We start from the raw sequence: 26,057 nt of genomic DNA on the forward strand, positions 1-26,057 counted from the left end.
AACCCGAGTCTCAGTCAGGACGAGCTGAGCTCACGCAGTGTGATGATGTGTGGAAGTCTGCATATGTGCGTGCACCGACAGCAGAAAGGTTGGCCTTCATTGTGCTGCTCGAATTATGACGGCGCACAGCCCCGGGCCACGGCTCTCCCTGAACGGGCAAAGTCAACTCAAATTGGGTTACGGCAGACCTGGGGCGGCGCAGCCGGGCCACCAGGAATCCAAACTGAAGCAGCGATCTCCTTCTCCCGCCCCCACCAAAAATAGATCAGCATCGGCAGGCGGAAACCAGGTTAATGCCGAGGAAAAACTTCACAAGGATTTTCATGGCGCGCGTCCTCTCCGTCTCCTCCCGACCTCCGGATCCCATCAGGCCGCAGATTAAGGGGCGAGCCGCCCGACCGCACCGGCCGAACAAAGGGGACGGTTTAGAGGCCAGCGCCTGACCCCCGGGGGCAAAATCAATGGCATTATCATGGCCAAGAACAACGAGATTACATCCAATCAGGGGAGATTTCAGAGAAAGTGGAGGTAAAAGTGCCTTTTGCCTCCAGCTGTCGCCGGTCATCAACGGGACGGTCGCTTCAGGACGATGGAGCCGGAGGGACGTTCAGGATGGACGGAGCGATCGTTACTCCATGTTTACAAAGTTCTGTACCGTTCGGACTAAATTAAAGACAGAAAAAGGATGGAATCGGTTTTCATCAGCAGATGAACAAAACCCACTGACTCGTTTTACCTGTGGCTGTAAACGGAGGAACTCTGACCAAGTTCAGACTGTTTAGTGATTTTACCATTTCTACTAGTTATGTGTTGGTTTCCTGGGTGAAACCAGTGATCAGTCTGCTTCCTGCTTCCACCATGCCGTATGGATCATATCTCACGTCTTGGCCTGGGGGGTTGGGTTGCATGATGTGGAATCGGGGCTTCTGCGCTCAGGCTTGTCCAAACATCTTGTCCAGGCTCATTCTGACAGCGGGATTAGAAGCACCTGCCATCCAGACAAAGGCAGGCCTGCAGCCAGATGAATGAAGTGCCGCTCGCCCCGGAGCTCCGCCCCCCGCGTTAGGAGGGCTCTTCCATGACGGTGGAAGAGCCCTCCTACGGGGCAGATGGAACGAGTCAATTCAGCTCTGCAGGCTGGGAGCCGGAGCTCTGGGATGGGAGACGAGGATCGCTGCTGGGACGGGTTTTACCGGGTCATCAGCTGCTTTTCTTCACAACATGAATTTAGTTAAACCAGCCGAGGTGTAAATGTTCCTTCATTTTGAAACTGAATTTGGTCAGAAATGGACCTTGTCTACAAACCCAACAGTTCCCTGAATGAGCTCCATCAACTCTGACCAGCTTTGGTTTTATTTGGAGTCTTCAAAGTAAAAGACACTAAACACAAATGCAACTCAAACTTCCTTCTACCAAACAACTTCCTGTTGGTCTGCCACATCACATCTTCGTGACTTACTTACCTTTCAGGAAAACATCACCTGTGCACGGCGTCCAGAAAACCTCAGAGGAAACTTCACACCTAATCTCCCTCTAGACTCGGTTCCATTGGGGATCAGTCGCCTGTGGGGGAGCTGCACCAACAACCTCTGAAGACACTGAGAGCAACTTCCTTCTTCACCAAACAGAAACAAGATGGAGTCAGATTTTAGCAGTTGGAGGATTTCTCTCGTCTTTGGCTAGCTCTGGCCTAGCATATTTGTTTTGGTTGTATTTACCCAGAATGCCCTGCGCTGTAGTCCATGTCCTGCTTTCGGAGCAGTCTGTAGTCCGTTTGATGTTCACATATGCAGTGAAACCAAACCAGAGTCCACTTCAACCGGACCCAGGCCGACGTTTGGAGGACCAGAGTTTGATTCATTCAACGTTCATTGACCAATCAGAGGGAGACTGGTCCAGTTGTGAACCAGTTTGGGTGTGATCCAGTCAGGACCAGCAGTCAGTCGGATCTCCCTCACTGGTTCCGGCATCAGACTGTGGGATTGGTCCTCCTGGGCGGTGGCCTTATTGTTCATTTTAGAGATAATCTAAAGTAAAAGTATTCATCTTTAAAGCATGGTGGAGGCTGCATCATGGTTTGGGGTTAAATGTTTGTGTTTAATTTGTAAGAAAAGCTGCTGTTCCCTGAAATCTGTAGTTTCTGGACAAACCAACAGATTATTGGTGATTCTGCCAACATGGCCTGGTTTCTCCAGGGTAAAACGTCTCTGCTGGGTAGGAAGGACCGGAGGTCAGCGCTGCGTTCATACGACCTCCACGACCCTCACAGCAGGATGGATGTTCTGCATGTCTGAATTACTTCAGTGTGAAGGAGATTTTCATAAATTAGGAGGAGGAACGATGTGTGGAGGATGCTGTCCTCAGCCTGCTCTGAATGCAGGAGGGGGTTTGTTGTTGGAGGGAAGGAGGCGGATTAATGGGGGAGGAGCTGAGAGGGAGCGGAGCCCCTCGGGGTTTTTCCCCTTCTCCTCCACGCAGCCTGCAGCTTAACCCCCCCAACACTGGGCCTTGAATTAGAGCAACAGAGGGGTGTTGGGGGATCCGGCCACATTACGTCAATCTGAATCAAACTCAGCCGACGTGAGGCAGGGAGAGGAGGACTGCTGCTGGATGGAGGTCATCAGGTGGACCAAACACTGGCAGGTTGGACAGAAAGAGAGAGAGGCACCAAGGTCACTGGAACGACACGCAGACCTGGGAAAAGGTGGTTTCTACCAAAGGGTTGACAAACCAGAGCCAACGTTGGAGATGTTGAAGACCTGTGCTTCTCACAGGCAGTGAGCAAAGAGATCATCCACAACAACGGAGGAGAGCTGAACCCTCAGACTGTAGACTGGGAGGACTGGTGAGTATCAGAACCAACATCCAGGATCAAACTGGGACGAAAAACCAACAAACTACAGACGGACTGAAACCGTGGCTCAAGTCAAGTCCAACCAACGAGAGGACGCAAGATTCACTATCAGCAGAGACCAAAGTCTTCTGACGGACAACATGGAGCCGCCAAGATGGCCTCCAGTCGTTGTGTAAAACAAGATGGTGGCAGTGACATCAGACCAGGAACGGCACCAACATGGTAGAAGCAGAGAGAACGTCTGTGACGAGTCAGATGGAGACAACACCAAAGGTTATGGAGCTAAGGTCCAACGACGGCTAGCAGGTGACGACCAATCTGTGGAGAAACATCAGCCGGGTACCAGTGGTACCAGTGGCACCAGGGGTCCACTGGTCTGTGGACTCCATGAACATCCACATAACTCTGTCCATCTGCTGATCCTGGTGAACCTGAGCAGGACGAGGCTCCTTCAGCCCCTCACTGTAACGAAGGAAAACAAACGTAAAGTCCTACGTTCTGGATAATCTCAGCTTAATCCAAGTCAACACCTCCACCAGCAGGATTCCAGGTGTTTTCCAGGCGCTTGGTACCGCTGGCTAAAACCAGACCAGATGTGAGACTTTAAGGCTCAGCTTTCACTCCCAGCACTTTCATGCTCCATTAATAGTCCGAGCCCGGTTCCCACGGCTTCACGTTCTTAGAACCGTCTGAGCAACAAATGATTCATGTTCAGGTTTAACCCAAGTCGCCTGAATCAGAGTGCTAACGAGGACAGAGCTAAAGTCAACACAGCAACGCCTCGTAGCTTTCATCAGCAGACTCGCTGCAGGCTAGGCTAACGCTAACAGTCATTAGCATGGATGCTAACGCCGAGCGGCTGCAGCTATTCCAGTGTTTTTGTTGTTGAGGCTCAGTCAGGACGTGTTGTTGACGTGTCTGCTTTTCATTTAACATCATTACTGTTTCTGATTTAAAGGACACAGAAACACTTCAACAAATTAAGATATAAACTCAGACTTCTGGAAAAACTGTTTTCTCCAACATGAGGATGGAAAATACAATAACAAAGTTAAATACCTCTAATGGGAGAACAACAGACTCACCATGTCTGTGATGGTTAGACAGGCCTGGTTATATTTAAATCTGTTCAATCTGCAGATGAAACCTTTTAAAATGAAACATCGACCGGCTCCACTGGCTCTGACCACGTTTGACCTTTGACACGCACTTCAAACTACACGCTGCCCGTTACACGTCCAGTTCATCCACTTCTTCATGGGAATCCCCTGCAGGTTTCCACAGACAGCTGTGGTTTTACAGCAAACTGGTGACACATGGAGTAGTTCTGCTATAGATGTAGAGTAAATAGATCTGCTGGCAGCATAAGATGTTTTTCCTCAGTCAGTAGAAACCAGAGCAGGACTGGAAAACGTCTGATTTGTGTTTAAATTCATCTGAAGGTTCTCTGGAGAACCACCAGGTTCTGTGTTCGGTTCTGAACCTTTGAGTTTTCATCAGAGAAGTTTTAAAATGTTTATTTAAATAAACATCATTCTGACCTGCTGGTGAGAACATTTGAAAATAGAGTTATGAGTCTGATTTCAATAAATGTAACTTCAGGTGGAAACTCAACGTCAAACTAAAACACTTCAGTAAAGTTAATATTTTAGTGCTGCGTCTCTCAGACGGACAGATTTCTCTCAGGTTTCAGGTCCAACCAGAGTTCTGCTGGGTTTGGTACCGACCAGGATCCGGATCCGACCCAGAGAGAGCAGTGAAAAATACAGGTGTGAAATGAAAACTGACCAGTTAATCTTCTGGAATAAAAAACAGGCTTCAGGAAACAGAAAATAAAAGTTAAAGTTATACTCAAACTTTATTTTATAGGAAAAAAATGAAACTTGTTTTAATTTAAAAACATCAAGAAACAAAAATATTAATTAAAAATTATTGTAATTTGTTTTCCTTTTTATTTTATATTTTAATTGAATTTAATTTGTGTTTTTAACTCTGGCAAAGAATGTTTTTATAACTGAATTTATTGATTAATTTAAATTAATTTCCACCTGAAACTAATTTAAATTTAAAACTTAAAACCAAATTTAAAACAAAAGACAATATTTTTTATTTTAACTCAAACTGCTTGTTTTTATAATTGAATTTATTGACCCAATTACATTAAATGTACTTTTTAAAGTTTAAATTAAAACAATTTAAAACATTCCAACAAACACAAATATTAATTAAAACCTGACTTGGTATTTATTTTCCATTTCTATTTTATTATTTTTAGTTTTAAACATTAAAATGTTTTTATAACTAAATTATTAATTTGACTTTTTGCGTTTGCAACAACAGGATTTGGTTTAAAACTGAGCCGAGATCCGGTCGGGTTGGACCGGACCCTGTGGTTCTGTGGTTCCGGTCCGGTGAACACACATGTCCGGCCCGGTTCTGTCCAGCCGGTTCTGTCCAGCCCGGTCCGTGTCCAGCCGGTTCAGTCCGGCCGGTTCTGTTCGGCCCGGTTCTGTCCGGCCCGGTTCTGTCCGGCCCGGTTCTGTCCGGCCCGGTTCTGTTCGGCCCGGTCCAGCCGGTTCTGTCCAGCCGGTTCTGTCCAGCCGGTTCTGTCCGGCCCGGTCCGTGTCCAGCCGGTTCAGTCCAGCCGGTTCTGTTCGGCCCGGTTCTGTCCGGCCCGGTTCTGTTCGGCCCGGTCCAGCCGGTTCTGTCCAGCCGGTTCTGTCCAGCCGGTTCAGTCCAGCCAGTTCTGTTTGGCCCGGTCCGTGTCCAGCCGGTTCTGTCCAGCCGGTTCTGTCCAGCCGGTTCTGTTCGGCCCGGTCCAGCCGGTTCTGTCCGGCCCGGTCCAGCCGGTTCTGTCCGGCCCGGTTCTGTCCGGCCCGGTCCAGCCGGTCCTCTGTGTATTATTGATGTTTGAACATTAAAGTGTTTGAAGTGAAATAAAGTGACGGCTCTCCAGTCGTCAGGGAGGTTCTGCTGCTGAAAGGCAGCTTTTGTTCCCAGCGCTGCTCCGACCTCATAATAGGCCCGTCTGAGCCCAGAGGAACCGATTCGGGTCTGGAACCCGCCGCCCGTTCCCTCCATTTGTCAGAGTCAAAGGCCGCGTCTCTCTGCAAACAAAAGCTATTGAGGCGCCGACAAGCCGCGGCAGGAAACGCCGCGCAGACAGACGGAAGGGAAGACGGCCGTATCTCCGTCAGACGGTTCTAATCTGGGCTCCTTTAGAATCCATCAGAACCGGCCGGCTCTTCTCACGCTGCGGCCCAAAAGCCTTTCAGCCGGCGCCGCTGCCACGCTGGCTGGACACGACTACCTGATAGCCTTTCTCCTTTTACCACCTTTTACTACCTGGAAGAAAGAGACAACCTGTCCTACCTGACCCCACCTGCCCCTCTGTGGGGCAACAAGACGGGGCAACAAGACAGGGCAACAGGCTGGGGCAACAGGCTGGGGCAACAAGACAGGGCAACAGGCTGGGGCAACAAGACGGGGCAACAAGACAGGGCAACAAGACGGGGCAACAAGACAGGGCAACAAGACGGGGCAACAGGTTGGAGGCCAGAAGGAAACAACCCGAAACACAAAACTAAACTAGAAACACTGCAGCAAAAACATGAAAGAAACAAAACCAGAAATATAAAAAACACAAAATAACAAAATGATGAATGAATCATCATTTTGTTATTTTGTGTTTTTTTTTTTTCAACAAAACCAGCAACGCAGCAACAAAACCAGCAACGCAGCAACAAAAGGGAAAACAACATAAATCCTGGATAATTAATAAGAGAATAAAACAAAGAGAAACTTTACTGGTGAGTTTCAGAGATCTGATCTCTGAAGGATTTAAACTGAGAGGAAATGTGGACCCTGTGGTACCACACTGGTTCTGGAGGTAACTGCTGTTTGGACTCTGTGGTACCACACTGGTTCTGGAGGTAACTGCTGTTTGGACTCTGTGGTACCACACTGGTTCTGGAGGTAACTGCTGTTTGGACCCTGTGGTACCACACTGGTTCTGGAGGTAACTGCTGTTTGGACTGGGCAACATGTTGCTGCTTTCTGACTGGTACAAGTTGCCTTTCAGTGGCAGGCCTCAGTGAAAGGCTCGTTTCATCGGCCCAGACTCTGACCAGAACCATGAGGCTCCCAACCGGTCCCGGTCGGTCCAGTTGGTCCGGTCGGTGACACCGGGACATAAACGTCATGAGGGCCTTCTCTTTGGAAGCCAGTAAACTTTAAAGAGCTTTCATTGGCCTCTTTCATGTTGCCCACATGAAAGGCGGCCATCATGTGACGCTCCATTGTGCTGCAGCTGCTTGTGCTGCAGCTGCTTGTTCTCCTCCCAGACCAGTGGCTGCAGCTGGAGCTGAACTGGTTGGACTGGAGGAACATCTGCTGGTCCCTCTGCTCTTCAGAAGGTCTGTGGTGGTTTTTGGGAACGCCGCGCTGCTCCTTCTGCTCTGCAGTGAAGACTCTAGCTGACTGACTGTTACGTAACTGGGCCGTTGTCCAGACCGGATCAGAGGAGCTCCACCAGTTCACATCCTGCTGCTCACCTGGCAGGGTGGAGCGTCTGACTCCTCCAGCTGCTCAGTCCGTCTCCTGTCCTTCAGACAACCTCCCTCGGTTTATAAACTCCCTCAGTGAAGCGTGGGATTCCTGCGCTGTTTTGACTTCCCTGAACACAACAGCATCACTTCTCTCAGCCTCAGGCTGGACGGGTCGGCTAACGGGCCGAAACGTCACCTGTTTCACAACTTTCAGGTTGTAAATGTGTGAAAAGTTAAAACACTCGAAGGAACTTCTTTATTCTATATCAACTCCTGGTGAAAACAAAAACTAAAGGTTTTTCTTTCACAGAAGACATTTATTTTATTCACTTTCTGTACAAACAATCTACAAGATATTTATTGGATGTATGTTTGGACTTGAAGAGACGCCACACTATGCAGCTGGCAAAGCTAACTAAAGGTAGCGCTATGCTAACATGGTATTTAGTCCAAGCTAATGCTAAATCACGATGCTAAGATAGTATTTAGTGCAAGCTAATGCTACAGCACTAGAACAAGATGATATTTAGTGAAAGCTAATGCTAGAGCGCTATGCCAACATAGTATTTAATCCAAGCTAATGCTACAGCATTATGCTAAGATGATAGTTATCAGAAGCTAATGCTACAGCATTATACTAAGATGATAGTTAGCAGAAGCTAATGCTACAGCATTATGCTAAGATGACAGTTAGCAGAAGCTAATGCTACAGCATTATACTAAGATGATAGTTAGCAGAAGCTAATGCTACAGCATTATGCTAAGATGACAGTTAGCAGAAGCTAATGCTACAGCATTATGCTAAGATGACAGTTAGCAGAAGCTAATGCTACAGCTGAAAACAATGGAAGGCAGCTCCACAACGCTACATTCAGCCTCCCACTGATGAATCGACCAATCATGTCTTGTCATATGACATGTAAGTTATTAGCATCTCTTTAGCTAACCACAGTTGAGTTGACCAATCACATCTCGTCTTCGATTTAATATGAAAACATTTTCTTGGTAAGGTTTAAATGAAAGTCAAACAAACAGAACATTAATTTTTCCAGAAAAATTACTTCAGGGAAGAGAAATGTCCAAACCAAACAATTATCTCTGCTACCAGCAGATCTGCACACATTTTGGCTCGGTGGTCTTAGCAGAATGTGAAACCTCCACATCAGTTCAGCCCAGACTGCAGACGTTCCTCCATGTTTTCTGCCCTCTTGCCCCTAACCAGGGCAACTGGAAAGCATGCATATCTAACGCCTGCCGGATTGTGAGCAGGCTTTTGTCTGGACCTGACTGCTCCTTTGGCATCATCCCATATCGATTCTTCTGTACAGGCATAATATGAATGGTATTCCCAGCCCGGCTACGTTTCATCTCAAAGTGTTTACCGGGCCAAAACAAAGGGCAGCAGTCACGCCTGTTGGCAGCTTGGGGCGCGCTGCAGCGGGGAGACGATGCTCTCAGAAGCCACTGCGTTCCCTCTTCCTCCTGGAGGAACGCTCGGTGCTCCTTTCACTCATCATTGTGTGGAGAAAATGAGCCAATTTCCATAAGCGATTGGAGGGACAAAGCCTGGAACAAGCCTGCATGCAGCGCGACAACGAGGGAAGAACAAAGGGCTGTCCTGGGCTGTCTGGCTCTGGGCATTCCTTATGTCGCATCGCAGCAGTCGTTTGATTTCACATCACAACAACTTCCACTAAATACATTCATGCGTCTTTAAGGCTTGTTTGTCTGGAAACTTCCCCGCTTGGAGAGTGGATCCCCGCTGTTTCCTCCTCACGTACCAACCAGGGAGGAACGCTGTGTTAGCCACGCAGAGCACGACGCAGAGGCTAACAACCAAAGTTTAACAGCCGCAACAAAGTCACGATACGAGAATAAAGTCCAAATAATACGAGAATAAAGCCATGAAAATAAGACGATACTGTCTGAATATACCAACAACAACAATGTTGCAATAAACAAGGATGAAGTCGGAGCGGATCGAATCATGGAGGCCGACGGACCTTAGAGTCCAACAACCAACACAACACAACCAGGTCCACATCCTGTTCTACCTGTTCTCACATTTACAATAAAAAAACTCACGTCAAACAGCTCAAACCTTTGAATTTCACATATTTACAAGTTTTTAAAAATTTCCAAAACTGAAACATTTTTTAAAATTTTGAAAGCCAGAAATTTTAAAGTTTTTCTATGAAATTTGAGATTAATCTCAAATATTTGTAGTTTTTTGGCTAAATTCACTCTTTTCTAGAATGAGTCTAACATGTCCGTTATCTCTAGTCACTAAACATCTAGAAAGTTTTAAAATGTTAAATGGAGGAAAAAGTTCTGTTTCTAGAAAAACTCACGATTTGTTCACGTGAAAATGTTCGACTTTTGAAACTTAGAAATGTTCAAGTTTTCTAGGAAATGTCTGCATTAAATCTTAAGTGTCAGATATTTTTCTGTCAGATTTTTGCCTTTTGAAACTCAGACTTTAGTCAAACGGTTTCTGCCAGTGAAACGGTTTGACAGACGTGGAGGAATGAATGTGGTCACTGTCTGACAGTTAATGAGAGAAACCAAACGGCTGTTCTGGTTGAGGAACCAAACGTTCCCACTGGGTCTGTGTTCGGCCTCCAGGAGGAGCCTCCTCTCCTCTAACCGACCAGAACGTCACGCGCCGCAGTGGGCCTCAGCGGATCCAGACACGCAGCAGGAAACCCAGAGTGTTTGGGTTGTGCTGGTTCTGATCCTGGACGTCCTGAACTCCAGTTCCTTCTCTAACCGCTAACAGCAGCATCATGGCTGCAGGAGGCGCTAGGGTTACTATGGGTAGCAGGTGCCGCCGCCCACACAACAACTCGTCACAATTAGTGGATAGTTCTGATCCGGGTCGCTCATCCAGAACCTGTTCTCCCGTCCACCATGCTGGGAGGAGGAGCGCCGTTACCGCTGGACAACATCTGCTCAAAATGTTTCTGCCCACCAACAAAAACAAACTTTTGTTTTGGAGTTGGTTCTGGTGTCTGCCTCCAAATTGGGACCAGATTTTTACTACTTTTCATCCAGATTAGATAAAATCGTTTGAGTGGAAAAAGTTCAGCATTTTAACACCATTCAGCCTCTTTGCTCTTCATTTGAGGCCAGTTTGGAGCTTTTTGATTAAACCTCGCCAGTTGGCTTCATCTTCAGTTTGAGAGGTCGTAAACGGAACAAGCTCTCACCGAGACGCGAAAGCAGAGGTGAATTATGGGAAACCAGGCAGATGAAGTCCAATCCCACCAAGCTGGAAGCCTGAATGATCCTAATTGGAGCGGAGGAGGGGCAGGCGGTTGGAAACGAGATGTTCTGGAGCTGCAGACAATGGAGGTGATGAGTGATGGAGCATGGCTGCCACAGGAAGCTTCCTCTGTTATCCACTTCTTATCTGAAGAGACGAGGAGCGACGGGCGCCTCGCCCCACTTTCACACCTCAGACCCGTTTGATCCGGTCCCAACGTTCCCCAGAACCACAGCCTGCTCCTCCTGCACCTCTGGGACCGTCTGGAGCTGAACACCAAACGCAGCCATGTTGGGGAAAACATCTCCTTCTCCGGGCGTTTCTAGGCCAGGATCACATGCAACACATGTTCAAGCTGGGAGGAAACCAGGGATTTGAGGAACCATCTGTTAACCAAAGCACACTAAGATGATCTGAGGATATTGTTCTCCCCAGGTGGGGCTGGCGGGGGCCCTGGGCAGAAACACGGGGAGGGAAACGGGGGCTTAGGCAGCCATAATCTCATTTTCATTCATAACGCCCGGGCATTTCAGGTTAGAGAGGGGGAGCAACAAACTCCAGAGATCCTGGAAAATCACAACAGGAAGGCGACTGACAGGAGTTCAGTCAAACATTGAAAACATGCATCAGCGTCTGCAGGGATGGGCTGGGGATCTCTGCAGCCGCAGCCCAGATGGAGCGCCGCTGATACTTCCAGAACACGTCAGCGTTTACGAGCTGCTGACAGCCGTAAAACCGACAAGTCTGAAGCAAAACAAGTCCTTGAAGTGAACTTCAGGACAAGGTGGACTGTCTCTAGGAGTACAGCCAGAACATGCTGAGGTTTCTAAGGTTTTCTGTAGCTTGGGCTGGGCTTTCAAGGAAAACACCCGCTGGGATATTCTTATTCAGAGAATAAATTAGTTTCTGTTGATGACGAGTTTGTGGATGTGGAACCTACAGCAGGAGAGTAAGAGGAGACTCAGAGAAACTTTAAGGCTGCGACTCTCCACTGGAACAGGAATGAAGACGTCTGGATGTTCAGCTGGTTGAGTTCAGGGCTGAACTCCAGCCTCACATTTCAGAGCCAAACATGGCCCCCGCAGAGACCCTTCAAAACCAGGAAGTGACTACAGCGCAGGGCATTCTGGGTAAACACAACCAAAGCTAACATGTTAGCCTAGCGCTAGCAGCAGAAATGTCTCCTGGTCTTCAGCCAAAGACTAAAGAGTTAAAATCTGACGCCTCCATCTTGTTTCCATCTGGTGAAGAAGGAAGTTGCTCTCAGAGGTTTTTGTGTGGTTTCCTTCAGTGGTTGTTGGTGCAGCGCCCCCACAGGCCAGGAGGGGAAGAGGCTGGTTTGGGTCAGAACCACAGCAGCTGGTGGAGTTCTGGTTCCAGTAGAACCGGGTCGACCGGACCACCAGCAGGAGAAACAGAATATAAATGTTTCAGATATCAGATGAAAGTGTTGTGAGGACGGAGCCCTGAGGAGCCGATCGGTGGAGAACGTCAGCAGCCCTCCTGATAACTCATCGTCCTTCATGGTTCCACTGTTTGAAACTTTGACTCTTTCACTGGAAACGTTTTTAAACTTCATGTTTGATGACGACAGTCAGCAAAATCACGGCTCAAACACTAAATGTTAGTAAAATCACATTTAATCTGGAGATTTATGAATCATTTCCCAATGATTCAATTGGATTATATTATTTTAAACGGATCTGCGGTTTCTTGATGTGACGGGTAATAAGTTAGATCAAATCAAACTGGATGTTTCTCGGCTCCGATTGGACCGTGTTGTTTACGTTCTGCCGGGTTCGTTTCTCCTTCTGTCTGCAGATTAAAGCTGCTTTCTGGTGAAAGAGCCACCAGAAAGCAGCTTGTCTCTGTTGGGGCATCATGGATTAGTTACAGTCTGTGGGCTGTAATAATTACCACAGCAAACAGCAGCAGCTCTCTGCTGCCAGACCTTTCCAACCTGTAATTAGGATTTTACTCACCTCTCCTCCCTCTGCCGCCACATGTTTCTGCTGGAAGTCATCTTCCTCCTGCTCCTCCTCCTCAGTCAGAGGTAGCAGGAGGTTTAAGTGGAAGGAGGGCGAACAGATTGTCGGATGCCTGTTGACCTGTCAAAGCGAGCTGAATTGAGGCGCAGGATTGAAAATCTAAATCTGCATTAGAGGCTTTTGTTGGGCCTGAGGCGAGTGGTTCTGCACGAAGGGTCTTTATCTGGAGAGGAGGGGACGCAGCGGGCCGCCCCGCTCTGCAGCCGCCCCGCTCTGCAGCCGCCCCGCTCTGCAGCCGCCCCGCTCTGCAGCCGCCCCGCTCTGCAGCCGCAGCAGGTTAAAAGTCGTTTCCAGCCTAAACTGAACCCGGGTTCCCTGAACCAGAACCGGTGGCGCTCATTAACAGATCTGGACCACAAATAAAAACAAACACTGACTTTCAGCAGACGTAGAAGTGACCAAATAAAGTCTGATTCTTCAGGGAATCTACACCATTTCAGTTTCACTCTCAAAGTTTGTAAACTTTTAATGTTGGCAGACGGATCAGTTTGATTCCTGAATGGATCCAGCAGCAGCAGCTCAGACTTAATCTGGACTGTTTGTGTTTGTTTGTTTGGCTCTGCTGCTTTACGTGAAAGCATCACTTCATACGGATAATCCTGGCTGCATGTAATGCGCTGGCCCAGATTGCAGCACGCTTCGGTTTCCTTTAACGTCTGAGACCAGAAGAACTGAGGACCTCTCACTGCTCTTCAGTTATTCCAGATTAACAGATTTAAAGATGTTTGATGCTCACAGATCTCAGCTAAACACTGATTTTACCAACATGAATCCTCTGCAGATTTTATCATCCAGAGTCAGAGCCGCGATGTTTCCTGTAGTTTCCTTGTTGTTTCCTGCAGTTTCCTGGTTGTTTCCTGCAGTTTCCTTGTTGTTTCCTGTAGTTTTCTTGTTATTTTCTTGTTGTTTCCTGGTTGTTTCCTGCAGTTTTCTTGTTATTTCCTGTAGTTTTCTGGTTATTTCCTTGTTGTTTCCTGCAGTTTCCTTGTTGTTTCCTGTAGTTTTCTTGTTGTTTCCTGCAGTTTTCTGGTTATTTCCTTGGTGTTTCCTGTAGTTTTCTGGTTGTTTCCTGTAGTTTTCTTGGTGTTTCCTGTAGTTTCCTTGTTGTTTCCTGTAGTTTCCTTGTTGTTTCCTGTAGTTTCCTTGTAGTTTTCTGGTTGTTTCCTTGTTGTTTCCTGTTGTTTGCTTCATGTTGCTGCAGGACCTGGAGGATCTGGACAGAGATTATTCCAGGAGCTTCCTGATTTGGTCCATATGTGATTAAGAGGATTTAGATGCTTCCAGGTCATTTCACCCAGTTTGGATCCTTCATAAGCCACAACAGGAGTTCTGGTGCCGACCTGCTGTCCTGCAGATTAACACGTCTCTGTCCATCATCCGGACGCTCCAGAGACACGTTTCCATGACGATCTGCTAGACCGATTCTCCAGATGAGAAATGAAATGACGAAATATCAAAGTTATGATCTTTAATGTGAATACAAAGATAATTTGCTGCTTAATGTTGGCTGACCTTTGACCTGTTGCTGCTCTAAAAGAGAAATTAATTTAAGTGGAGTTTAAAATGAGCCGATCACAGTAACCTTTATGATCAAAGTTAACTTTTAACAACCTGAATGAGTTTTAAATTATATTTAGAGATTCTCATTTCTAACTGAAAGAGGAGATTATTGTTTTCTGTTGTAATAATCCTGATTATTGACCCGGATTAGTACAAACTCAGCTGGTTTGATATGAAAATATGAAAAATAAAGCATAAAGTTTAAAGTTAGGAGCAGCAGGGTGAAGATGTAAAGAAAGTTTATCAGACTTGTTTCCTGCAGGCGGCGCTTTAATGAGAAACTAAACGTTCCTCTGTGATTTATTATATATCATAACTGCATTAAGGCAGAACGGGCTGAATAGTTAAAATGAGCCTGAAAAACAGCAAACATACGAGTTTATTCACAAGTTGAACTGAGGAGTTAGAGAAGAAACAAAGTGGATCCGGTCCGATTATCAGAACCGAACCGGTTTCAACATCTTGATCTGAACTTCCAGTAGTTTTGTTCAAAAACTGAATTTCTGCAAGAGCAGAGAAACTGATGTGAGCGAATAAATCCACTGAAACAAACGTACGGAACACCAACAAGGACAAAAAGTTCTGAAACTTCATGGTTCAGTTCAGCACAACCAACAATGGAAACACTGCAGGATTTAAGAAAAACACAACGTGTGAAAACTGCAGCTCAATAAAACATGTTCAGCATGAAATGAGTTTACTTTGTGCTTTTTAGGAAACGTCAGTATCTTTCTGCTCCGTGATGAAACGTCCTTCCAGGTTCCTCTTTTACAGCCAGAGATCATCAGGTCATAGTTCAGGACCGACCCGTCTCCTTCAGAACATTTCACTCAACAGAACCAGCCGTCCAAACGATGCAACGCCTCAGAGAACCCTGGACCAGAACAGACGGTTCTTTGACCGGTTCTGGTCTCGGTTCTGGTCTCGGTTCTGGTCTCGGTTCATTCCTGGTCTGAAACGATTCACCAAATGATTCTTTATATCTCTGGAGGTAAATAATCTGTCTTGAAGCTTCAACATGTTATTATTTTCTAATCAGCTCAACGTGCTATGGGCCAATGCTAAGTGCTATTAGCATAACGTTGGTGGACCAAACATCCTGATTTTGTTCCAGACACGTCTACATGTTTTCATCGTTATTCAGGGGAACAGACAGATAGAGCAACGTTTGAACACAGTGAGCTACTGGAGCTAACGCTGAGCATGAATATATCTTTAACAGAAGAACCAGAAGTCCAGCTTCCTGCCAACGTGCAGCAGGATGTTTCTGTGGGTGATGAGACATTTAGGAAACAATGAGAATGTGGGTCGGTACTGAAAGTCCTGTTAGATTTGATCAACATTTTAACTGTCAGAATGATGGATAATCGATACGACAGTCGCATCCCAGACGTTTGCTTCCCTCGGTCCAGGACTTAGTCAGGGTCGGACTCTGACGTCTCATCCTAGCATGATGCTGTCACTGAACAACAATGCCCAGCGGATTAATTAATCCCAGGCTCCAGAGGCTGATGGAATCAGCACAAAGATTACCAGATTAATAGCTAAAACCTCATCACGCAGTAATCATCCACCAAGGAGACTATCCAGGAACCGCTTCGTTCCCGGCTCTGCAGGATCAGTCCTGATTAGCTCCAGCCGGACTGCAGTCTGTCGCTGCATGAAAAACTGGGTTTTACTAAAGTTTATGGGGAAACATTTACCTTAAGCAGCCCAATATTCACCAAACTGAAAATGAACTACAACTAGTCCATAAGATGAGCAGAATAGAGCAAATTCATGAAAGGTGAAGGACAATAAATGATAAAATAAAGGTCACTGTGTAGCTTCATCCAAGCAGAAATGACCATGTTGGTTTTCTCATTAGCAGTTAATTCATCCGTCTGATCCAATCACATCGCTCTGCTGAGAGCAAACAGGATTAGAAAGGGCCGAACTCACACTTCACCGCTAGCTGTCAGTAAATCATCCGCTGTGTGACGGACGCTTCATTCACTGATGCTTTTATTCAACGTTACTTTATTTAGCTCAACCTGCGTCACAGACTCCATCACAACACACAGAGCTGGATTCTTGTTATGTTTTATTTCATCATTTTAAACATTTACTAAGAAAATATTTTAGGAGATTTTTTTAAAATGTAACTGGTGGAATTGATCCCAGTTCAAACCACCAGAGAACTGGTTATGGAGACCAGAAGGACTCCATAACGTCTGACGTAGGAAGCAAGGCCATATCCGAGTTTTAATCCCAGATGGTCAGACGTTCGGCTGATGGTCAGACGTTCAGCCGATGGTCACAGGCTGCATGGAGAGCTGCAACTCTTAGCATCACACTGGACCTGGATTCTGGTTTCCGGTGCTGACCGGTCCGTCTGCAGTGAATGAAAGGATCTTCCCCCAAAACAACATTTATTCGTTTCCCCCTCTGTGCCACGTCTGAAGGATTCACATCAGCGTTGACCCTTGAGTCCGTCTCGCCAGCCATCGAGTGTAAGTGGGCGGTGTTGATGTCTGGGCCGCCAGCTCCAATAAACAACCATTACTGTCACTTTGTGAGGCTTTAAACACAGATAACTTTCATACTCTTGAAGAATGCACAACAAAAATATCAGGCTGTACATCTCCGCTGTCCCTTCCGCTCAACTGTGGCGGCTTTTGTCTGCTCCTACAACCGACGTGAAACACAATAAAAAAGTTGGCCGCTGAACAGCAGATACATCGTAACTCAATCTGAACTGGCGGCTTTAAACTCTATCTAAGGTAAGGTGGCTTTTGTAAACCGTCAGACAATGGAGAGCCCTGTTGAAGGCACTGAGGTTGATTTTCACCTTTTAAGTGAAGACACCAGATACCCGCCTTTTCACCATGTTTGGTTTGAGGACAAACTTTCTTTCTTGAGGTCTTTTTTGAACACGAGCATGGGAGGAAACATGACACAGGGTCAGGCTGTGTTTTCTGGTCGCAGCTCAGATACATCTGGATTCTCAGGCAATATTCCTTCACTCTGGGAACGTTTACTGAGGCGGATTAGAGTCTGTGGATGTGGGCTCTGTGAACGTTTTCAGCCATGAAATCTGATCATGGAGATGCAGAGCAAGCCTTCGGGTTCTGATGTGGTCGGGATGCATCCAGCTCGTCTTAATCTGCTTATTATTTGCATAAATATGTTGGGAAACCAAAGCTACCTGTTCCAACTCTTCTCAACGTGACCTCCTGCTCCGTCCTCCCTGGGGAGTTAAAATGATGAAGTGATGCGTCCATAAACATGAGGAAAGTCTTCAAAGAGCTCTTTGACTTTCCTTCAGCCTCTTCCTCCTAATCCAGAGTCCAGAGGACATCAGTCGGGCCGCGCGGTTCTGCTTCACGCCGAAGCAGCTTAAGAAAACACGCTGGTGTTTGTATTAGCACGGTGCCATCGGAGCCATCGGCGGTCCGAAGGCACCAGAAGGTCCAATAACTCGGAGTCAGTGATGTGTCCAGCAGCTGGACCAATCAGAGGGCGGCTGCCGGCCGCTGTAAGCCGATTACCACAGGTGTTGAAAACTTTCTGCTTTGGTGTGAGACGTTTGTCTTTTAAAGAAAAGTTTTAGAGACATCCGTCTGTTTTCTTCTTCTCTGTGGACGTGGACCTCGTCTTTCCTTCAACTCTCAGATGGTTCATCTCATGTCCATCTGTTCCTCCCAGCGGCTCTTTGTCTTGTTTTTGGTAGCTGTGGTTTTCTCCGGTTCATTTCCCTTCGGTTCTGCTGACATGTTGGATCATTTTGGTTCTGCTTGTTTCTGATCAATTTAAAATTCATTCCCTCTGTTTTTTGTTGTATTTCAGACATTTATGCTCAAACTAAAACCAGTCGTCAGGTTTTATTGCCAGGCCTGGAAACATGATTTCCTCTGCAGCTCCTGGACGGTTTTCAGCAGGGAGGATGTTTGTTTATGAGATGCATGATGAAGCAGCGGCGTCTGACAGGTCAGACTTGCTGCTAATCAGCTTTATTTGTGCCACTAAAACCCATTTGAGGGGATCAGACATGCCAGCTGTCTGCACTATAAGGATGATTGTTGCTGAGTTTCATATCTCCTGATCTGGGATAATATACTGCATAATATTTCCCTCTGGCTCCATTTCCAGCTGCAGGAGCCTGAGCCACAGGTGAGTGTTGGAGCCTGCAGAGCTGAGAGTCACCCGATCGTCTGAATCAGAGGGAATAACGGCTCTGATGGAGCTGACAGAGGCTCCGGATCCACTAAGCTGCTGCTGGCTTAAAGCATTCATTAGCTGATTAGCTAAATCAATTAGCAGCACAAATGAAAACAAACGGACGTCCTTAAAGCAAGAAAACAAAACTTAACCCACATTCTGCTTGGTCAGCGTTTGGCTGGGATTAAAGCTGCCGTCTGACGTCTCTGGTTGTTGTTATAGTCGAGTCAACGAAGCGTCATCCATTGCAACCTTCATCCAGTCTGAATGACGCACCAACCCAGGACTAAACTACCTGCTGTTTCTGTAGCCTGGCCTTCTAATCACACTCACAGCTCAGGACAGGTTTTCTCCCATTCACTTTGATTCTTCTGGTACATTTTCTACCAATCAGCAAACAGAAGGAGTCGTAATCGACAATTCATTCAATAACTGAGTCCAGACGGTCTGGATGAATCCAACGCAGAACAAGGATTTGTTTTTATTTGTTCCATCTTCTTCTTCTTCTGTTTTTGCTGGTGAAAGTTTCCTTGTTTTGTCCCATTTACTGTCAGTCAGCAGGTGCATCAGCTTCACTGTGACAGACAGATTCAGACCTGAGCAGGAGTTTGTTTTGGAGCTACAGCCTGATCTGATCATTTATTTCTCCATTTAAACCCCTTACAGTTTAGGGATGTAAGATGTTCCTCTAAATGTGACGCAGCAGCGCTGAGGCCTGTGCAGCTTTAGTGCAGGAAACCAGAGGTCAGTCCCATCAGAAACATGCTTCTAATGGGCCTGTAGTAGTAATTGTAACCACATTGTCCCCTAATGTTAAACATACTGCAGCTGTCTTATGCAACACAAACAGAACCGGTTGGTACCGCCCGTTAACGCTCACGTTCTTCATAAGCTGTGATAACAGCGAGTTCCTGTAAACATGGAATCGTATTTTGGGAGCCTGAATGAAAAGGTTTTGGTGAATCAGACGAGGCTCAGGCCTGTTTTCCAGTTTTATGTTGAAGGAATAGAAAAACAAGAAGGGATTCTTTGTTCCCCAGTATTTCTCCTCCGTCTGGCCGTTTGAAGTTGGAGCTACTGGATCCCAGGTTTGTGGCCGCCGGCCCCAAATCCACACAACAAGAAGCGGGAACCGCTCAGGTCTCTTTGATGTAGCCGAAACCCTCATGTTCTCTCCACGTTCAGACACAACTTCAGTCAACGCGGCGGCGCAGAGCGGCACGGCGGTGACATAAACACCTCTGATCGCGCGCTAATGACTCCCATGCAGGGCGGCGGTGGCGAGAGGGGTTCAGGCTGAGTTCACGCCTCGCGTCGGCCACATGTTGGAGCCAGGCACGCTCTCGGCTGCGTCACTTCCTCATCACAGGTCCTGTTGCTGCAGCATGTGTCTTCGATAAACGCAGCCTGGATTCACTTATCTGTCCTTCTTCTCTGCGTAAACAAAACTACAACAATGTCATTTCTGTCATTTTACGGCCCACCACTTTGGCTCAAAGGCAGCTAAAGAAGCATGTTGGATGTTATTCTACACCGAGAAACCATAAAACCATCAACCGCTTTGGAAACTGTTGGATGCACTGAAACCTAACGTCAAGAGTTTGAATATAAAATAACTAAATGTACCCAAACACCTTCAGCTGAAGGAAATCTGATCAGAAGATTTTCTAACGTCGTTTTAACCCTAAAACAGAACCGACCAGAAACTGGGATTCAACTTCAAAAGAAGACAAAAGAGCCTGAAGTTGGAGTAAAACGAAGAGTTGAGATCAGAGAAACGAGATGAGATTTTATTGTGAAGGAGCTGCAATGCTTAGGAAGAGCCACCAGAGGGCAGCGGTTGGGTCATCAGGAGGGCAGGCATCATGCCATCTGGCAGTACCTGCAGCATCTGACAGGTGGGGGGCTAAAGATCACCAGACTGCAGCACCAGTCAGGGATTTTACCTGAAAATGGCCAAAGTGGGAACCGACAACAAGATGGAGGCTTTGTAAAAACCCCACTGGGATAGCTAAGGTTCAAAGGTCAAACGATCTCCATGGTGCATCTTTTAAGTAAACGATCAACTGATATTTTTACAATCAATGTTTTGGCCACGAGGAGCTTCTTAGAAATACCAAAAACAAAAACTGTTCAGTTTTGCAGCAGCCCAGGTTGGATCAGACCAAGAACTTCAGGACGACGTCTGAGGCTCCAGAGGAAGACGGAGGGATCAACACCACAACTCAATGGTTGTTTCATTCTGTTTTATTATAGACGTAAAATTACAGGTGTCCTCTGAAGAACTTCAACTTACTGTGGTAAAAAGTTTAGCAAATTAAAATGCAGGTTTGACACAAACTAAAAGTTTTCTCCATGTTTAAATGTTTTCATCATGTTCCAGTGAAATCCTCGTCTGAATCTACTGCTGGGTTCAACAATCAAGACTGGTCAAGAGTTGGCTGATCATTGTTAAGGACAGGATGGACTGTGTGACGGATGGACAGACAGACAGGCCAGTATTTCCAGTAGATCTGGCCTCTCAGGTCTCCTGAAACCCGACTGTTAAACTAATAATGTGCCTGGAGGAGCCAGAGCTCCTCAGCCCTCCTGGGTTCATCTACACAGAAACTTTATCACTCAGAGAGATTTGAACTGAGGGCCTAAAGCCGGTTCCATTGGGCTTCCACTGGTGATGAACTCACCAAGCTGCACATTGAGGGAAACGGACCCTGAGGGACCACTTTCCAAACCGTTCCTGAAGATGTAAAAACCTGTCCTCTTTCTTTGAAAGCTGTGGAAAATGTCCTGAGGTCTGACTGTAAGAGGACCGCAGACTCCAGGTGATATACGAGACAAAAGAGATTCAATTTGTCTCTGCGTGAGCCGCACAGCTGGACCCTGTTAGCGTCTAGCGGCTCAAACTGAGCAGCGGGTTTCTGCTCCCACATGAAAGACGACACATAAAGAGGAGCATGTGCACTCTGGCAGGGACGCCATCGCTCTTCTGGGCCTTTCAGCTCGTTTGAAACGCCGCCACTGAGTGATGAAGGTGCCAAGAGGAAGAGGAACCAAAACACCAACAATACAAGCAAACAAGACATGTTTGAGATAATTGATGCTCTGGTTCTTCAGTTAGCATCTTGGTTCAACTGATGGGTGATTCATTTATCATGAGCCACCCAAAAGGTCCATTTGTGGAGCTGTGAAGCGTCACTCCCACCACGCTTTCAATGAGTCTAGTAGGTTTGCTGGCAGACAATGCGGCCAGTAGGGGGCAGCTCTGAGTTAGCGTCCAGATTCACAGGAACAACGGAAACGGCCAACATGACAGCAGACACAGACTTAAAGTGGGCAACCGCCTGGACCTCCAACCAACAAGGGACCATTAGTCGAGCATTAATAATGTTTGGAATAAATATTATTTAAAATAAAAACTCTCCTCCTTTTTCAAAAACTGAAAGGATTAATCCATCTCCTCAGCAATCATCCCAGAAACGCAGCGAGCTGCTTGAACACGACGCTTCATGACTGCATGGTCTAAACCAGACAGTGCAGCCAGTAGGGGGCAGCACTACTGGCTGCACAAACCTTTTACCAACAGGGCCAAAACTGGAGGGTCACATTTTCTATTTAAACATTTCTTAACATATCAGTTGTTTTATCTGTCAGTAATATGCTAAATAGACAATAATTTAATAAAGCAAGTAATCTATTTCTGTAGAAAATGTATTTTGTTCTGAATACAATCATGGTTTTCCAGTTATTGTGTTATAGGTCAGGTAAATATTTTATCATGTCAACTTACATCCAAACTATCCAGAGAAATGCAGCTGAAGAAGTTTGGGAACATTTAAAGATCAAGGATTTCATCCACCAAGTGAAGTTTCTGCAACATTTCTACAGAGAACAAAGCAGCAGAGAGGAAACATGAGCCAGTCGTGACGCCACCGACAGGAACCAGAAACTGCTGACAATGAAGAGGCTGCTGTGGATTCCCTTCACCACAAATCCAGGCTGTGACCTCACCTGACGAAAACCATCATCACCAACCATTCACTGGAACCACACTGGTTACATGAACCATCAACCTCTACAGACTCTCTGCTGAGGCCTGGAGCACAAACAGCTCAAGAGTTAAAGACTTAAAGTGATTCACATCCCATGTTTCAGTTTTATTAAGACTTCTGAGGAACAGAGAACCGGCCGACATGAAGAGGAACATGAGGTTTGTGGCCTTGATGGTTTTATTCCACTCTGTGTGTACAAGGCCTAAACGTCTCCCTGAGGTTCTGAACAGACACTTCAGACCCAGAATGGGGTCTAGACCAACCAGAGGTGGTCCAGTTAAAGTCCAGAATGGTTTTCCATAAGCAAAGTGGCTCGAACGTAATAAAATGTTCAGAGTGAGTTTCTGGGTTTGGGTTCTTTGTTGATCTGGACGTCCTGATGAACCAAATTGTTCTCCTGAAGGTTTGGTGCCGTTTCTGCTGAGATCGACCCAAACGCTGGTTCCACCTGCTGTCCCGTTTTCTTAAACCCGACTGGATTCGGTCGACAGCAGCCACATGTCTTCAGGGTTACGCAACACGCTGCTGTTTCTTCCTGATAGCTGCTGCGTCACGTGACCAGCACCGTCTTCCTCCTCCATCACACCCACTTACATCACGCTATCGCCCACTCCCACATCCCAGACAACACCCAGCGCCCTCTTGATTTATCTGATGCATGATGGGATAAAACCGGTGCAGGGAGGACAGGAAGAGGAAGAGGAAGATAAGTCTCAGGGATTTTGGTGGAGTCCTTTTGGGTCGCGGCGCCCTGAAGTCAGGCTTATCCCAACCTGGAGGAACCTGAAGGTCCAGAACTGGACCAGCTCCAGGCGGGTGAAATCGTCTGGAGCTGTTAGTTTGTTATCTCCTCAGTGAGCGGCGTGATCCCGCTCTGCGCAGAGGAAACGGCTCACATCTGGGCCGTCTGTCCAAACCATCACAGCCTCTTCCAACTCCCCAGGGAAAACTCCACAACCCCATTTTTATTCCAAGAAACAAAAATCCTGATGCACAGTTTGCAGCATTTCTTTGAAAAAGACGCTGGAAGTTTAAAGGTTGTCTTTGAGTAGCTGGAATCATTCCTGGAAAAAATGTTTTGGTTCTTCACAGCAGAGGCCCGGGATAAAAATCAGAAAGGAGGAGCAAACGAGCGGCTTTATGCTAAAGACAGGAGGTTCAGTTCTACGGAAGAGGATTAGTGCCAAGAAGAAATCTGACATTTTCTCTGAATTCTGACTTCAAACATCTGAGATCAAAAATTTCTAAGAAAAATTTTATACGGTTATGAGAACGGAGGTGAAGTTACTCAACATGTTGTTGCTAGGCAACCAAAGACAGAGTGAGTTAGTTGATTCCACCAACTTAGCTTAGCAGCTAAAGCCTTTTTCTCTTCCTACGTCTCCCAGGATGCCGTGCTGTTCTGAATTAGAGTTCAGTGATATTAATGGAAATTCTATTGACGGGTTATCTATTGATCAGAAATAAATCCAGTTGGACCACAGCGGTCCAACTGGATGCAGCTAAAAAAGCCTCGACTAGAAAATGTTTTGATCAGATTTTAATCTGATTAAATCTGATCTGGTCATACCAGATCTGTTCAATCTGGAAACATCCAGTAAAAATCCCGATTGGACCGTAGAGAGCAGAAAACCCCTGCAGTCAGCAGCTGCATGAGGAAAAGTAAAACTACAATTCCTGGAGTGATTTATCTGACCTTTGGAGGGGTCAGGTCTTTATTCTGGTATTAGTCTGGCTAACTAGTCATGGTTGGATGGATGTGATGCAGCAGAACAAACTGGAGCTTCGGTTTCATTTCCAGCTGCTCAACCTGAGGACGTCTACAGCCTCCCTGCTTTATTACTGTGTTGCTTTATAAAACTGCTGAAGCTCCCAAACAAGCCTTTCCCTGCTAATTACTTTTATTGAGGTATTTCCTAACTGCAAACTAAGTGAGGTACTTTCTTTAAAATTGCTCTAATTCCTCTCTTGTTGGGGGATTTTCAGGGCGCTACGCTTGGAACGCCCTCAACAGCAAAAAGCAAACACTGGCAGGAAAATTACTGCCTGCAGAAGACTTCCCTAAAGAAGTGGCCTTCAGACTTCAAGAGGAAGTGTAATTCATGTCTGCTGGGGAACAAAAAGAGGAAGGAGAGCGGTTTGACTGGAGACACTTCTAGGAACAGAGAAATGAATCCAAAGTGGAGACAGAAGAGCCGTTTCTCAGATAATCCCTTCATTCATATCCATCCCGGCGGTCTGTGAAGCCCAACTGCAGCGTCGTTAAAGTGATCCATGGGGTGACTGGTGGTAAAAACCTTCCCTGCTCTGAAACCCACTGGGGGAAGCGGAGGTTGAGGTTCAGGCGTGCTGCTCTTAATCGTCCTGTCTGGTTTTAGGAGGTGCCGGGTGACGGGCTGAAGCAGGAGGAATGCCTGGAGCAGAAGACCGGCCCTCTTCAGTCCACCTCCACACTGATCCCGGCCTGATCCAGCAGGAAGTGGGACAAGTGCTCTTGACCTCAGTCGCTCCAAACCTTTTCACCTTCTCTGAGGAGAACCTTTGATTTGTTCGGTTGGAGCTTTGAAAGCCTGTGTGCAGCTCAATCCTCCCAACGCGCTGGAAGAAACGTTCTGTGCATCGAGCAAACCTGCACTGCAGCGGCCAGATTATTAATCTGACGAGTTTCATGGAAGATGGCAGGATGAGGGTTGGATTCCCTTCTCCATCCAGGACAAACTGGTGGAAAGTTTCAGAAGTAAAACAATCTGATTGAGAAACTTTTTCATCAACATTAAGTGATTATTCACTTACAACAAATGTTTCTGGAAATCTACTTGTTATCTAGTTTTGTCTTGTTTAAAGTGTACTTGCACTAGAAACTATGCAGAAATAGTTGGTAGGATTTTTGTTTTTGCAGTGTGGATGAATAATCAGAGCAGTAACTGGAGGATTAGAAGAAAAATATACAACCTGAATATTTGAAAGTCTCCAAACAAACCTGATCTCCTGTTTCTCAACAAGAATTTGATCCAGGTAGATTTATTCCCTGGAATGCACTTCCATCCATCCGTCTTTGTTTTACCAGATTTAATCCGCCTACTGCAGCAGGGCGGAGGATCCTGAGTCCAAACTAACAACATGCAGCCCCAGATTTACCTGCAGGATCCGATATTCTCCTGGAAATTCCTCTGTTGTTGGAAGAAAAGCTGGACTGTGTTTCCAAGCTTTCGGTCTGATGTTTCTTCTTCTGCTCTCTGCTGTTGGCTTTCCTGACATCTGAGCACTTTGAAGACTAAAGTCTGACATGTTGTTGAACTCAAACTGTTTTTGGGAAACAGGCTGAAGGTTCAGGGGCTGATTGCCGGCTGAACCGGGCCGGGTTGTGAACCAGGATTAGTGCTGGTCCAAGGTCTACTGGACTCAATGATTCAACTGGATTCTGCACGACGTTACAGCAAACATCGTCCACCAATCACTGCTGCACCGTGCAAACATGGAAACACCAACAGTTATTGACTTATGCAGTTTCCTCTGTACATACTGAACATCACA

At 46.4% G+C, this 26,057-nt stretch overlaps 1 long non-coding RNA gene across 1 annotated transcript in view; it reads right to left on the minus strand.

Annotated features, from left to right (window-relative positions):
• LOC122826973 overlaps positions 1-26,057 on the minus strand; it is a 50,510-nt gene that overhangs the window by 9,139 nt on the left and 15,314 nt on the right. Inside the window, exon 5 of the long non-coding RNA XR_006369906.1 lies at positions 12,649-12,774. This is a non-coding gene — a long non-coding RNA (uncharacterized LOC122826973). The remainder of the gene's footprint in view (positions 1-12,648; positions 12,775-26,057) is intronic.

Source organism: Gambusia affinis, linkage group LG24, assembly GCF_019740435.1.
Source record: "Gambusia affinis linkage group LG24, SWU_Gaff_1.0, whole genome shotgun sequence".
Lineage (NCBI taxonomy): Eukaryota > Metazoa > Chordata > Actinopteri > Cyprinodontiformes > Poeciliidae > Gambusia > Gambusia affinis.